Genomic DNA, 16,319 nt, shown 5'->3' on the forward strand with positions numbered 1-16,319 from the left:
GCTTCTTGCTGTTTTTCCTGTGGTTGCAGTTACAAAGTTGATCGTGCTTTCACATTCTGTTAACAGTATTCACTGGCTGAGCTTTATCAGTTGGTTCGTAAAGGAATCTCTGCTTCGGTTCCAGAAAAGTCATCTGTGGTGTGTTTTTTTCCGTGCCCATGGCAGTCTTTTAAAGCTGGTAGTAGTGGCGGCGAAGTTAATTTTTTATCCTCTTTAAAAGAATAAGGACGGGCTGGGGCGAGCTCCATTTACCACTCTTTCAGCTAACCGCCGAACTCCCGAACTGATTACACTGCAGAGCCACAGGCGCCTCGCTTTTCTCCATTCTCTGGGTCAGGGTGAAAAAAAACTTGCTGGTATTAGCTGGCCTGCTGGGAGCACCTCTTCTTCACTGATAAGCAAGATTTGTGTTTCATCTTTCGCAAGCTGTATAGATTTCTTTCAAAACAAGTTGTTCCAGAAAGGAAACGGACACTTGCATTCACCTGAATTAAAAGGCATGGGATTTGCCCATAAGGATAAATTCTGTACAGTAAGACAGGAAGAAAGGCACCGCTGGGAATCGGACCCAGGATCTCCTGTTTACTAGACAGGCGCTTTAGCCAACTAAGCCACGACGCCGGCAAAGTGCTGTCCTTTGACAGCCACATGGACACGTCTCAACTGCTCTGAGACATCTGCATTCGGTGTGCACCGAGCCTGCTCGCCTTGCAAGTTTCCTCATTTACATGCGATAGCTCCACCACTAAGAGAAAGGATGAGAAATGGCTTTTATCTGGCACTTTTCATGTCAGAGGATCTCAATCTGCTTTCCGTGTACAAGAGGATGTCCAACTCATGTAGCTAAAGACGTAGACGACAGTGCTCCACTGAAATCTTGATCTCACAACCCTCGGCATGACTCCGCTGTGTTCTGCTTTAGACAAATGGGGGAAAAGACTTCTTTCATCACACGTTTTGCACTGTTTACGGTGTTTGCAGTGCTCTTTCTTAAATGAAAACCAGGAATCGGCACCATATGAGGTGAGACTAGATAATATTGGATCAAGTAGCCTCGCCATTCCATGCGTGACGTGCGCAAAGTGTAATTCCTGTCTTTATAGTGTGCTTGTTAGAGACTTAGCTGGCACCCAGAGCGCTTTAAATCCGGGAGTCAGCAGCCCAAGACAATAGAGCTTCCTTCGTCTATGTTTTTTGCGTGAAGGGGGAAACCATGCGTGTGCTGCAAACGATCTTAGTATCGAAGTGCCGTCCCACATAACCGATCCGAACAATCTGCTTTACAGAGGAGCACTGCCGGAGCTTATCGTTGGCAAACTGAAGACCAGGCTGACCTCTTCTGTGACTCTTGAACACTGAGTCTCAAGGTTGTGAATTCAAGCTCCACGCTGGCGGGAAATTCCATAGGTAATGATCACATTTTCTTGCATGCTAATCAAAAGAAATATTAAGAAACTTTTCCCGATACCAGTTTTTTACAAAAGTAAAGGCACATGGCACATGTGTGCCACATCACGTCCGAGTTTAGTGACAACTACCTCAGAGATTGTAAGCTGGGTAGTTTCAGATCAGATCACTTTTTGTATCAAAGGTTCAAGCAAACCCGAATACTTTTGCAAGAGACATTTCAGAATCCCAGTCAAATCCAGTACGATTGCTGGATCCTTTGAATTCGACTGAACTATAGCACAGATCTGCAGTCCACCATTAGAATACTGTGGGTGTGCTGTATAAGCCATACCGCCCAAAATAGTTCTAAAACAGGAGAAGCATCCTCGTTTAGGAATGTGGTATAAAGTGAAATGGTCTGGGAAGAGTCCTACGTTTGAACAGTTCAAAATAGACGTCAAGGGGTATTTACGGACTCTTTCGAAATGTAAGAACAAGCTGTGCGGACCTTATCTTTATTTACCTTGTGTAATCGTTTTTCATAAAGTGTAATTGTATTATAGCATGTGCCCCTGACGATTTTCTTGATACGTTATATGTGCTCTTGTTTGTATTGTATGTAGTTTTGTTGTTCAAATAAAACGTAAAAAACACAACTTTCCGGATGCGGCTTCTGTAAAAATAAAATGACATCAAGGGTGCTGTACGCAGAGGTCTGAAACCTGCTCCACAGAAGATCTTTATCCAGAGGTGTTAAAGAAGTCGAGATCTCGCCATGAGAGGGGAAGCATCTCAGAAAAAGCAGTTGCAGTCGGTTCCACGGTCATAACGCCACTAAGTCGGGCGACAAGAGCAAAACCCACCCGGCTTCCTCCGGGCAAGTAATGAGACAAAGAAACAACGCACAGCGGGTAGCGTGGCCGAGCGGTCTAAGGCGCTGGATTAAGGCTCCAGTCTCTTCGGGGGCGTGGGTTCGAATTCCACTGCTGCCAGGTGCTTCTGTCGAGACCCCCTTTCAGCTGGCTTCAGATGAAAGGGAGGGAACTGCTTTTTGGCAGTCTCTCGAGAAACTAAACCAAGTGTTTAAAGATACTTTCTCAGCTTGACATCAAGGCACAAAACGAAAACCTTCTTGCGTCCTCTCAACCCAAAAGCGCTTTGCCACTTTTTGCGTTATGCAGGGAACGACGTCTGCCCAGATCACTTTTGTGTCAATGCAAATCGTAGTGTGCCCTCCGTTTTAATGTTGGCTGTGCTGGCGTGCTGCTTCTGTCTGTGAAACTTGAATGTTCTGCTTCTTCACACCAAATCATCGGTGGGGGTTGAGCTTGTTAAATCTTTGCGCATAGCGCTCCTTTGGAAGTACTTTGTCCAAGTTCAAAAGCGATCGTGGGATTTACTTCATGCGTGCCAAAAAGCATGCCTAGCACGACAGATTTAAATGGGGAATGGAGCCTGCTTCTTGCTGTTTTTCCTGTGGTTGCAGTTACAAAGTTGATCGTGCTTTCACATTCTGTTAACAGTATTCACTGGCTGAGCTTTATCAGTTGGTTCGTAAAGGAATCTCTGCTTCGGTTCCAGAAAAGTCATCTGTGGTGTGTTTTTTTCCATGCCCATGGCAGTCTTTTAAAGCTGGTAGTAGTGGCGGCGAAGTTAATTTTTTATCCTCTTTAAAAGAATAAGGACGGGCTGGGGTGAGCTCCATTTACCACTCTTTCAGCTAACCGCCGAACTCCCGAACAGATTACACTGCAGAGCCACAGGCGCCTCGCTTTTCTCCATTCTCTGGGTCAGGGTGAAAAAAAACTTGCTGGTATTAGCTGGCCTGCTGGGAGCACCTCTTCTTCACTGATAAGCAAGATTTGTGTTTCATCTTTCGCAAGCTGTATAGATTTCTTTCAAAACAAGTTGTTCCAGAAAGGAAACGGACACTTGCATTCACCTGAATTAAAAGGCATGGGATTTGCCCATAAGGATAAATTCTGTACAGTAAGACAGGAAGAAAGGCACCGCTGGGAATCGGACCCAGGATCTCCTGTTTACTAGACAGGCGCTTTAGCCAACTAAGCCACGACGCCGGCAAAGTGCTGTCCTTTGACAGCCACATGGACACGTCTCAACTGCTCTGAGACATCTGCATTCGGTGTGCACCGAGCCTGCTCGCCTTGCAAGTTTCCTCATTTACATGCGATAGCTCCACCACTAAGAGAAAGGATGAGAAATGGCTTTTATCTGGCACTTTTCATGTCAGAGGATCTCAATCTGCTTTCCGTGTACAAGAGGATGTCCAACTCATGTAGCTAAAGACGTAGACGACAGTGCTCCACTGAAATCTTGATCTCACAACCCTCGGCATGACTCCGCTGTGTTCTGCTTTAGACAAATGGGGGAAAAGACTTCTTTCATCACACGTTTTGCACTGTTTACGGTGTTTGCAGTGCTCTTTCTTAAATGAAAACCAGGAATCGGCACCATATGAGGTGAGACTAGATAATATTGGATCAAGTAGCCTCGCCATTCCATGCGTGACGTGCGCAAAGTGTAATTCCTGTCTTTATAGTGTGCTTGTTAGAGACTTAGCTGGCACCCAGAGCGCTTTAAATCCGGGAGTCAGCAGCCCAAGACAATAGAGCTTCCTTCGTCTATGTTTTTTGCGTGAAGGGGGAAACCATGCGTGTGCTGCAAACGATCTTAGTATCGAAGTGCCGTCCCACATAACCGATCCGAACAATCTGCTTTACAGAGGAGCACTGCCGGAGCTTATCGTTGGCAAACTGAAGACCAGGCTGACCTCTTCTGTGACTCTTGAACACTGAGTCTCAAGGTTGTGAATTCAAGCTCCACGCTGGCGGGAAATTCCATAGGTAATGATCACATTTTCTTGCATGCTAATCAAAAGAAATATTAAGAAACTTTTCCCGATACCAGTTTTTTACAAAAGTAAAGGCACATGGCACATGTGTGCCACATCACGTCCGAGTTTAGTGACAACTACCTCAGAGATTGTAAGCTGGGTAGTTTCAGATCAGATCACTTTTTGTATCAAAGGTTCAAGCAAACCCGAATACTTTTGCAAGAGACATTTCAGAATCCCAGTCAAATCCAGTACGATTGCTGGATCCTTTGAATTCGACTGAACTATAGCACAGATCTGCAGTCCACCATTAGAATACTGTGGGTGTGCTGTATAAGCCATACCGCCCAAAATAGTTCTAAAACAGGAGAAGCATCCTCGTTTAGGAATGTGGTATAAAGTGAAATGGTCTGGGAAGAGTCCTACGTTTGAACAGTTCAAAATAGACGTCAAGGGGTATTTACGGACTCTTTCGAAATGTAAGAACAAGCTGTGCGGACCTTATCTTTATTTACCTTGTGTAATCGTTTTTCATAAAGTGTAATTGTATTATAGCATGTGCCCCTGACGATTTTCTTGATACGTTATATGTGCTCTTGTTTGTATTGTATGTAGTTTTGTTGTTCAAATAAAACGTAAAAAACACAACTTTCCGGATGCGGCTTCTGTAAAAATAAAATGACATCAAGGGTGCTGTACGCAGAGGTCTGAAACCTGCTCCACAGAAGATCTTTATCCAGAGGTGTTAAAGAAGTCGAGATCTCGCCATGAGAGGGGAAGCATCTCAGAAAAAGCAGTTGCAGTCGGTTCCACGGTCATAACGCCACTAAGTCGGGCGACAAGAGCAAAACCCACCCGGCTTCCTCCGGGCAAGTAATGAGACAAAGAAACAACGCACAGCGGGTAGCGTGGCCGAGCGGTCTAAGGCGCTGGATTAAGGCTCCAGTCTCTTCGGGGGCGTGGGTTCGAATTCCACTGCTGCCAGGTGCTTCTGTCGAGACCCCCTTTCAGCTGGCTTCAGATGAAAGGGAGGGAACTGCTTTTTGGCAGTCTCTCGAGAAACTAAACCAAGTGTTTAAAGATACTTTCTCAGCTTGACATCAAGGCACAAAACGAAAACCTTCTTGCGTCCTCTCAACCCAAAAGCGCTTTGCCACTTTTTGCGTTATGCAGGGAACGACGTCTGCCCAGATCACTTTTGTGTCAATGCAAATCGTAGTGTGCCCTCCGTTTTAATGTTGGCTGTGCTGGCGTGCTGCTTCTGTCTGTGAAACTTGAATGTTCTGCTTCTTCACACCAAATCATCGGTGGGGGTTGAGCTTGTTAAATCTTTGCGCATAGCGCTCCTTTGGAAGTACTTTGTCCAAGTTCAAAAGCGATCGTGGGATTTACTTCATGCGTGCCAAAAAGCATGCCTAGCACGACAGATTTAAATGGGGAATGGAGCCTGCTTCTTGCTGTTTTTCCTGTGGTTGCAGTTACAAAGTTGATCGTGCTTTCACATTCTGTTAACAGTATTCACTGGCTGAGCTTTATCAGTTGGTTCGTAAAGGAATCTCTGCTTCGGTTCCAGAAAAGTCATCTGTGGTGTGTTTTTTTCCATGCCCATGGCAGTCTTTTAAAGCTGGTAGTAGTGGCGGCGAAGTTAATTTTTTATCCTCTTTAAAAGAATAAGGACGGGCTGGGGTGAGCTCCATTTACCACTCTTTCAGCTAACCGCCGAACTCCCGAACAGATTACACTGCAGAGCCACAGGCGCCTCGCTTTTCTCCATTCTCTGGGTCAGGGTGAAAAAAAACTTGCTGGTATTAGCTGGCCTGCTGGGAGCACCTCTTCTTCACTGATAAGCAAGATTTGTGTTTCATCTTTCGCAAGCTGTATAGATTTCTTTCAAAACAAGTTGTTCCAGAAAGGAAACGGACACTTGCATTCACCTGAATTAAAAGGCATGGGATTTGCCCATAAGGATAAATTCTGTACAGTAAGACAGGAAAAAAGGCACCGCTGGGAATCGGACCCAGGATCTCCTGTTTACTAAACAGGCGCTTTAGCCAACTAAGCCACGGCGCCGGCAAAGTGCTGTCCTTTGACAGCCACTTGGACACGTCTCTACTGCTCTGAGACATCTGCGTTCGGTGTGCACCGAGCCTGCTCGCCTTGCAAGTTGCCTCATTTACATGCGATAGTTCCACCACTAAGAGAAAGGATGAGAAATGGCTTTTATCTGTCACTTTTCATGTCAGAGGATCTCAATCTGCTTTCCCTGTACAAGAGGATGTCCAACTCATGTAGCTAAAGACGTAGACGACAGTGCTCCACTGAAATCTTGATCTCACAACCCTCGGCATGACTCCGCTGTGTTCCGCTTTAGACAAAGGGGGGGAAAGACTTCTTTCATCACACGTTTTGCACTGTTTACGGTGTTTGCAGTGCTCTTTCTTAAATGAAAACCAGGAATCGGCACCATATGAGGTGAGACTAGATAATATTGGAACAAGTAGCCTCGCCATTCCATGCGTGATGTGAGCAAAGTGTAATTCCTGTCTTTATAGTGTGCTTTTTAGAGACATAGCTGGCACCCAGAGCGCTTTAAATCCGGGAGTCAGCAGTCCAAGACAAGAGAGTTTCCTTCGTCTATGTTTTTTGCGTGAAGGGGGAAACCATGCGTGTGCTGCAAACGATCTTAGTATCGAAGTGCCGTCCCACATAACCGATCCGAACAATCTGCTTTACAGAGGAGCACTGCCGGAGCTTATCGTTGGCAAACTGAAGACCAGGCTGACCTCTTCTGTGACTCTTGAACACTGAGTCTCAAGGTTGTGAATTCAAGCTCCACGCTGGCGGGAAATTCCATAGGTAATGATCACATTTTCTTGCATGCTAATCAAAAGAAATATTAAGAAACTTTTCCCGATACCAGTTTTTTACAAAAGTAAAGGCACACGGCACATGTGTGCCACATCACGTCCGAGTTTAGTGACAACTACCTCAGAGATTGTAAGCTGGGTAGTCTCAGATCAGATCACTTTTTTTTATCAAAGGTTCAAGCAAACCCAAATACTTTTGCAAGAGACATTTCAGAATCCCAGACAAATCCAGTACGATTGCTGGATCCTTTGAATTCGACTGAACTATAGCACAGATCTGCAGTCCACCATTAGAATACTGTGGGTGTGCTGTATAAGCCATACCGCCCAAAATAGTTCTAAAACAGGAGAAGCATCCTCGTTTAGGAATGTGGTATAAAGTGAAATGGTCTGGGAAGAGTCCTACATTTGAACAGTTCAAAATAGACGTAAAGGGGTATTTACGGACTCTTTCGAAATGTAAGAACAAGCTGTGCGGACCTTATCTTTATTTACTTTGTGTAATCATTTTTCATAAAGTGTCATTGTATTATAGCATGTGCCCCTGACGATTTTCTTGATACGTTATATGTGCTCTTGTTTGTATTGTATGTAGTTTTGTTGTTCATATAAAACGTAAAAGACACAACTTTCCGGATGCGGCTGCTGTAAAAATAAAATGACATCAAGGGTGCTGTACGCAGAGGTCTGAAACCTGCTCCACAGAAGATCTTTATCCAGAGGTGTTAAAGAAGTCGAGATCTCGCCATGAGAGGGGAAGCATCTCAGAAAAAGCAGGTGCAGTCGGTTCCACGGTCATAACGCCACTAAGTCGGGCGACAAGAGCAAAACCCACCCGGCTTCCTCCGGGCAAGTAATGAGACAAAGAAACAGTGCACAGCGGGTAGCGTGGCCGAGCGGTCTAAGGCGCTGGATTAAGGCTCCAGTCTCTTCGGGGGCGTGGGTTCGAATCCCACCGCTGCCAGGTGCTTCTGTCGAGACCCCCTTTCAGCTGGCTTCAGACGAAAGGGAGGGAACTGCTTTTTGGCAGTCTCTCGAGAAACTAAGCAAAGTGTTTAAAGATACTTTCTCAGCTTGACATCAAGGCACAAAACAAAAACCTTCTTGCGTCCTCTCAACCCAAAAGCGCTTTGCCACTTTTTGCGTTATGCAGGGAACGACGTCTGCCCAGATCACTTTTGAGTCAATGCAAATCGTAGTGTGCCCTCCGTTTTAATGTTGGCTGTGCTGGCGTGCTGCTTCTGTCTGTGAAACTTGAATGTTCTGCTTCTTCACACCAAATCATCGGCGGGGGTTGAGCTTGTTAAATCTTTGCGCATAGCGCTCCTTTGGAAGTACTTTGTCCAAGTTCAAAAGCGATCGTGGGATTTACTTCATGCGTGCCAAAAAGCATGCCTCGCACGACAGATTTAAATGGGGAATGGAGCCTGCTTCTTGCTGTTTTTCCTGTGGTTGCAGTTACAAAGTTGATCGTGCTTTCACATTCTGTTAACAGTATTCACTGGCTGAGCTTTATCAGTTGGTTCGTAAAGGAATCTCTGCTTCGGTTCCAGAAAAGTCATCTGTGGTGTGTTTTTTTCCGTGCCCATGGCAGTCTTTTAAAGCTGGTAGTAGTGGCGGCGAAGTTAATTTTTTATCCTCTTTAAAAGAATAAGGACGGGCTGGGGCGAGCTCCATTTACCACTCTTTCAGCTAACCGCCGAACTCCCGAACTGATTACACTGCAGAGCCACAGGCGCCTCGCTTTTCTCCATTCTCTGGGTCAGGGTGAAAAAAAACTTGCTGGTATTAGCTGGCCTGCTGGGAGCACCTCTTCTTCACTGATAAGCAAGATTTGTGTTTCATCTTTCTCAAGCTGTATAGATTTCTTTCAAAACAAGTTGTTCCAGAAAGGAAACGAACACTTGCATTCACCTGAATTAAAAGGCATGGGATTTGCCCGTAAGGATAAATTCTGTACAGTAAGACAGGAAGAAAGGCACCGCTGGGAATCGGACCCAGGATCTCCTGTTTACTAGACAGGCGCTTTAGCCAACTAAGCCACGACGCCGGCAAAGTGCTGTCCTTTGACAGCCACATGGACACGTCTCAACTGCTCTGAGACATCTGCATTCGGTGTGCACCGAGCCTGCTCGCCTTGCAAGTTTCCTCATTTACATGCGATAGCTCCACCACTAAGAGAAAGGATGAGAAATGGCTTTTATCTGGCACTTTTCATGTCAGAGGATCTCAATCTGCTTTCCGTGTACAAGAGGATGTCCAACTCATGTAGCTAAAGACGTAGACGACAGTGCTCCACTGAAATCTTGATCTCACAACCCTCGGCATGACTCCGCTGTGTTCTGCTTTAGACAAATGGGGGAAAAGACTTCTTTCATCACACGTTTTGCACTGTTTACGGTGTTTGCAGTGCTCTTTCTTAAATGAAAACCAGGAATCGGCACCATATGAGGTGAGACTAGATAATATTGGATCAAGTAGCCTCGCCATTCCATGCGTGACGTGCGCAAAGTGTAATTCCTGTCTTTATAGTGTGCTTGTTAGAGACTTAGCTGGCACCCAGAGCGCTTTAAATCCGGGAGTCAGCAGCCCAAGACAATAGAGCTTCCTTCGTCTATGTTTTTTGCGTGAAGGGGGAAACCATGCGTGTGCTGCAAACGATCTTAGTATCGAAGTGCCGTCCCACATAACCGATCCGAACAATCTGCTTTACAGAGGAGCACTGCCGGAGCTTATCGTTGGCAAACTGAAGACCAGGCTGACCTCTTCTGTGACTCTTGAACACTGAGTCTCAAGGTTGTGAATTCAAGCTCCACGCTGGCGGGAAATTCCATAGGTAATGATCACATTTTCTTGCATGCTAATCAAAAGAAATATTAAGAAACTTTTCCCGATACCAGTTTTTTACAAAAGTAAAGGCACATGGCACATGTGTGCCACATCACGTCCGAGTTTAGTGACAACTACCTCAGAGATTGTAAGCTGGGTAGTTTCAGATCAGATCACTTTTTGTATCAAAGGTTCAAGCAAACCCGAATACTTTTGCAAGAGACATTTCAGAATCCCAGTCAAATCCAGTACGATTGCTGGATCCTTTGAATTCGACTGAACTATAGCACAGATCTGCAGTCCACCATTAGAATACTGTGGGTGTGCTGTATAAGCCATACCGCCCAAAATAGTTCTAAAACAGGAGAAGCATCCTCGTTTAGGAATGTGGTATAAAGTGAAATGGTCTGGGAAGAGTCCTACGTTTGAACAGTTCAAAATAGACGTCAAGGGGTATTTACGGACTCTTTCGAAATGTAAGAACAAGCTGTGCGGACCTTATCTTTATTTACCTTGTGTAATCGTTTTTCATAAAGTGTAATTGTATTATAGCATGTGCCCCTGACGATTTTCTTGATACGTTATATGTGCTCTTGTTTGTATTGTATGTAGTTTTGTTGTTCAAATAAAACGTAAAAAACACAACTTTCCGGATGCGGCTTCTGTAAAAATAAAATGACATCAAGGGTGCTGTACGCAGAGGTCTGAAACCTGCTCCACAGAAGATCTTTATCCAGAGGTGTTAAAGAAGTCGAGATCTCGCCATGAGAGGGGAAGCATCTCAGAAAAAGCAGTTGCAGTCGGTTCCACGGTCATAACGCCACTAAGTCGGGCGACAAGAGCAAAACTCACCCGGCTTCCTCCGGGCAAGTAATGAGACAAAGAAACAACGCACAGCGGGTAGCGTGGCCGAGCGGTCTAAGGCGCTGGATTAAGGCTCCAGTCTCTTCGGGGGCGTGGGTTCGAATTCCACTGCTGCCAGGTGCTTCTGTCGAGACCCCCTTTCAGCTGGCTTCAGATGAAAGGGAGGGAACTGCTTTTTGGCAGTCTCTCGAGAAACTAAACCAAGTGTTTAAAGATACTTTCTCAGCTTGACATCAAGGCACAAAACGAAAACCTTCTTGCGTCCTCTCAACCCAAAAGCGCTTTGCCACTTTTTGCGTTATGCAGGGAACGACGTCTGCCCAGATCACTTTTGTGTCAATGCAAATCGTAGTGTGCCCTCCGTTTTAATGTTGGCTGTGCTGGCGTGCTGCTTCTGTCTGTGAAACTTGAATGTTCTGCTTCTTCACACCAAATCATCGGTGGGGGTTGAGCTTGTTAAATCTTTGCGCATAGCGCTCCTTTGGAAGTACTTTGTCCAAGTTCAAAAGCGATCGTGGGATTTACTTCATGCGTGCCAAAAAGCATGCCTAGCACGACAGATTTAAATGGGGAATGGAGCCTGCTTCTTGCTGTTTTTCCTGTGGTTGCAGTTACAAAGTTGATCGTGCTTTCACATTCTGTTAACAGTATTCACTGGCTGAGCTTTATCAGTTGGTTCGTAAAGGAATCTCTGCTTCGGTTCCAGAAAAGTCATCTGTGGTGTGTTTTTTTCCATGCCCATGGCAGTCTTTTAAAGCTGGTAGTAGTGGCGGCGAAGTTAATTTTTTATCCTCTTTAAAAGAATAAGGACGGGCTGGGGTGAGCTCCATTTACCACTCTTTCAGCTAACCGCCGAACTCCCGAACAGATTACACTGCAGAGCCACAGGCGCCTCGCTTTTCTCCATTCTCTGGGTCAGGGTGAAAAAAAACTTGCTGGTATTAGCTGGCCTGCTGGGAGCACCTCTTCTTCACTGATAAGCAAGATTTGTGTTTCATCTTTCTCAAGCTGTATAGATTTCTTTCAAAACAAGTTGTTCCAGAAAGGAAACGAACACTTGCATTCACCTGAATTAAAAGGCATGGGATTTGCCCGTAAGGATAAATTCTGTACAGTAAGACAGGAAGAAAGGCACCGCTGGGAATCGGACCCAGGATCTCCTGTTTACTAGACAGGCGCTTTAGCCAACTAAGCCACGGCGCCGGCAAAGTGCTGTCCTTTGACAGCCACATGGACACGTCTCAACTGCTCTGAGACATCTGCATTCGGTGTGCACCGAGCCTGCTCGCCTTGCAAGTTTCCTCATTTACATGCGATAGCTCCACCACTAAGAGAAAGGATGAGAAATGGCTTTTATCTGGCACTTTTCATGTCAGAGGATCTCAATCTGCTTTCCGTGTACAAGAGGATGTCCAACTCATGTAGCTAAAGACGTAGACGACAGTGCTCCACTGAAATCTTGATCTCACAACCCTCGGCATGACTCCGCTGTGTTCTGCTTTAGACAAAGGGGGGAAAAGACTTCTTTCATCACACGTTTTGCACTGTTTACGGTGTTTGCAGTGCTCTTTCTTAAATGAAAACCAGGAATCGGCACCATATGAGGTGAGACTAGATAATATTGGATCAAGTAGCCTCGCCATTCCATGCGTGACGTGCGCAAAGTGTAATTCCTGTCTTTATAGTGTGCTTGTTAGAGACTAAGCTGGCACCCAGAGTGCTTTAAATCCGGGAGTCAGCAGCCCAAGACCATAGAGCTTCCTTCGTCTATGTTTTTTGCGTGAAGGGGGAAACCATGCGTGTGCTGCAAACGATCTTAGTATCGAAGTGCCGTCCCACATAACCGATCCGAACAATCTGCTTTACAGAGGAGCACTGCCGGAGCTTATCGTTGGCAAACTGAAGACCAGGCTGACCTCTTCTGTGACTCTTGAACACTGTGTCTCAAGGTTGTGAATTCAAGCTCCACGCTGGCGGGAAATTCCACCTCTACATACCCGACCACCACTGCATCACACAGCTGCCAGCGCACCTCACCGTGCCAGACCACCACTGCGTCACATAGCTGCAAGCGCACCTCACCGTGCCAAGCCACCACTGCATCATACAGCTGCCAGGGCACCTCACCGTGCCAGGCCACCACTGCGTCACACATATTTCAGCGCCATATATTTCATGGATATTATGGAATATAATGGATGGATATCTTAGTTATCTTTCTAGTTCACAGGTTTGCATGCATAATTTAATTTTGAAAGCCACTGAGACATCAAGTACTACTGTTGTATTTATGAAAAAGAAACAAAACAAAAAACATACTAACAACTGTGCCATCCTACTCCTTAGTTAATAAATTTTATTATTCATAAACAGTTAACATTGTTAGCAAAATATTTTGAATTATATTTAACCCTATTTTTTCTTTAGTTTTGTATTTAACTTATTATATGATAGTCAGACTTAATGTATATTGGAACAATGAAAATATATTTTTACAAGATTTTACATTAAGCACTTAAAATTAATATGGTTAATAATAGTAAACTGTAACATGCTGTAACAAGATTGGTTAAACTGCGAAGAAAATGCTTTCAGAGAAAATGTTTCAGGTGTGAAGAACATAGATTTCCAATGCAATTTCAACCAAACCTGTTCCCACACACCCTGCCCCCACTACCATTAGAATATACACAAACATTTTAGCGTTTCATTCTGAGCAGAAGACCCTCACACCTGAAGAGTGCTGGCTGTGACGAATTAAACCGGTTTTACAGGTTTCAATCACAGACCATCTGACATGGGAGTCAGTAAACTAACACACAGCGCCACCGGATTTGATAACGCTATAAAAACGCTATAAAATAATGTGACTTGGCACAGAACAAGTTTACAGCACAGTACAAAAATAAATGCTGACCATGACTTTAGAAGCATAAATTGCCTTACACTCAATTTAAACACAAGCTGTCTTTAGCCCTCTAAACTGGTTCATACAGAAATGTAGAGATCCAGGCTCAGAACACACAGCTTCATTAGCGAATACATATGCAGGACAACTAGAGAAGACGTTTTACAGAGAATGGATTTTTAGAAACATCCCATCAGTGACATCACTGAAGTCAACTCCTAGGTACTGTAACTGTCGTGTGGATAGTTTCACAAGAATCAGACAAAGGTTTAAGCATCGCTTGTTCTAGATAAAACTGCAAAAAAAAAACCAACAACCAATAATTAACTTCTTTGCGGCTCTGTTTGCCCAAATCATATATTCACAACGTGAAATCTAGAAAATAATATTACGTAACCAAAATCCGCAATATGGAAACAGAACCTGTGTAATTGTTGATAGATGATGTACTCGTAACATTTTTTTCAAGACGAACTACAACATTTAAAAAATGACTTGTATGTACTTGATATCTCTAATCAATCCACGGGTCCCAGCACAAAATGAAACTAAAACACATACCGTTTCGCGCTTCTTATTAGTTGCTCAAAAGTAATTTGACCGTATGGAATGCATAATATAAACCTAGAAACATATACGTGAGCAGTATTTAAGCACTGTAGTATCGGTGTTAAGACATACCGTTCAAATACTGTAAATCAAGTTAAAAATATCTCAAGACCGATTTTTGTCATAATGAAACCATGTTTCGTGTATGTTTTCTTTTTCATCTTGAAATAACTCATTTCTAAATACCTTTTTCACTGTTAACATCTTGCAGCAACTCTGCAACAAAATATACACTCTGACAGTTCATCCTGCTACCAACATTAAATAAGATTTAAATAAGATTTCTATATTTATGTCTTTATTTAGTGGTTTCATTAGTGACAAAGGCTAAACTTTCTTGGAAAAATGTATTTTATGTGTTGCGGAAAAAACTGACTTGCTTTAACAAAATAAGTTTACAAATCCTTTCACCTGGCATTTTCGTAGTTAGAAATTATGCAACGCTCTGTTAAAAGCAAGGGAGTTTTTATGTCCATTGCAGTTCTTTTGCAACATGAATTTAATTATATCGTTATTAATTTCTTGAGATACGCGATTCCATATTATATTCCCTTTTAATCAAATTCTAAAAGTATGCTTGTTGTCTCCGGTATCACGTTAGTTAAAGACTTCGAAGCTTACAATGTTTAGGGAGAAATGGAATACTGGTGTGTATTTTTTTCTTTAAAGTACCGAGACCAGCCATATACTGTATGTTTATGTTCCAAAATTAATATAGTTTATGGCCTTCACACGCGTTACAGTATGCTCCTATTCTTTTTATGCTCAGCTACTAAGATTTCCCTTCAGTGGTAAAATTAGATATGAATATTCAATACTTAACCGGGCACAGTTATGACATTAAATATACATATACATACTGTATACAGTACAGTTTGCATACGGTAATATGTTTATGTTACGTGATTAAAAAATAAATAAATACAAATGAAAAGTCCAGCACCAGCTGGATTTGAACACACAACCTGCCAGTTGGTAGTCACGCACCTAGACCAGTAGGTTACAAGACAGCTCGCATGAACAGGCAGGCGAAACAGCCCTACAGAGCCCTGTCGCAGTACATGGATATAATCATACCGTTATTAAATTCTTGAGATACGCGATTCCATATTATATTCCCTTTTAATCAAATTCTAAAAGTATGCTTGTTGACTCCGGTATCACGTTAGTTAAAGACTTCGAAGCTTACAATGTTTAGGGAGGAATGGAATACTGGTGTGTATTTTTTTCTTTAAAGTACCAAGACCAGCTATATACTGTATGTTTATGTTCCAAAATTAATATCGTTTATGGCTTTCACACGCGTTACAGTATGCTCCTATTCTTTTTATGCTCAGCTACTAAGATTTCCCTTCAGTGGTAAAATTCAATATCTACAACGGGCACAGTAAAGACGTTTACAGTAAGTCTTTCTACGACAGACCAACGGACCACGAGTGCCCCTGTCGGTCAACCAATCACGCACCGCGGTATTTTGCGTCATCACGTGTCACGATGCACGAAGCCGTAGCCAATTACCTCCGGTACATGTCTGTACCGCGCACTTTGAATGGCTGCATCTGTAAGGAGATTGGAAAATATAAGAGTGTCTGAAACGTATAAGTACAGTACAGGTGGACGTAAAAGTAGTTAGATAAACAGTTTTTGTATTTTTATACAATTAGTTGCAATAGTGGAAACAATTTGGATTTTTTCGAATGTCTCGAAACCAGACATGCTGAAACGCTGTAGGTTTAGAATCGAGACTGGGGAGAATAACGTCTTGTGAGAAGATCTGTTTACCTAACGATTAGATCCTGTAAATCCCTTGTAGCCTCCCTAAGTCTGTCCCAGTCCAGTGGATAAAAATGTACTGTTAATGGAGTGTTGGTTTCTCTGTTAGGGTATACTGGAGCACTACTGTCATGCTTGTTTCACTCCTCTGTTCAACAGTGTGCTATAGAGTAATGTATATGGGGAGACGGCAGGAGGCAACAGGAGTATTGGGGCAGCAAGTTTT

At 43.7% G+C, this 16,319-nt stretch overlaps 5 non-coding genes across 5 annotated transcripts; 4 read left to right on the top strand and 1 right to left on the bottom strand.

The window, feature by feature from the left end:
• The first annotated feature begins 2,299 nt into the window (after window positions 1-2,299).
• trnal-aag (transfer RNA leucine (anticodon AAG)) lies at window positions 2,300-2,381 on the top strand. The gene has a single exon. It is a non-coding gene; the product is annotated as a tRNA-Leu (tRNA).
• A 2,764-nt stretch (window positions 2,382-5,145) lies between these two features.
• On the top strand, window positions 5,146-5,227 carry trnal-aag (transfer RNA leucine (anticodon AAG)). The gene has a single exon. It is a non-coding gene; the product is annotated as a tRNA-Leu (tRNA).
• Window positions 5,228-7,992: 2,765 nt separating this feature from the next.
• Window positions 7,993-8,074, top strand: trnal-aag (transfer RNA leucine (anticodon AAG)). The gene has a single exon. It is a non-coding gene; the product is annotated as a tRNA-Leu (tRNA).
• Window positions 8,075-10,838: 2,764 nt separating this feature from the next.
• On the top strand, window positions 10,839-10,920 carry trnal-aag (transfer RNA leucine (anticodon AAG)). Its single transcript has one exon. It is a non-coding gene; the product is annotated as a tRNA-Leu (tRNA).
• A 1,012-nt stretch (window positions 10,921-11,932) lies between these two features.
• Window positions 11,933-12,006, bottom strand: trnat-agu (transfer RNA threonine (anticodon AGU)). The gene has a single exon. It is a non-coding gene; the product is annotated as a tRNA-Thr (tRNA).
• Window positions 12,007-16,319: the final 4,313 nt, after the last annotated feature.

The sequence above is a fragment of the Lepisosteus platostomus genome, chromosome 5, assembly GCF_059453375.1.
Source record: "Lepisosteus platostomus isolate fLepPlt1 chromosome 5, fLepPlt1.hap1, whole genome shotgun sequence".
NCBI classification, from domain to species: Eukaryota; Metazoa; Chordata; class Actinopteri; order Semionotiformes; family Lepisosteidae; genus Lepisosteus; species Lepisosteus platostomus.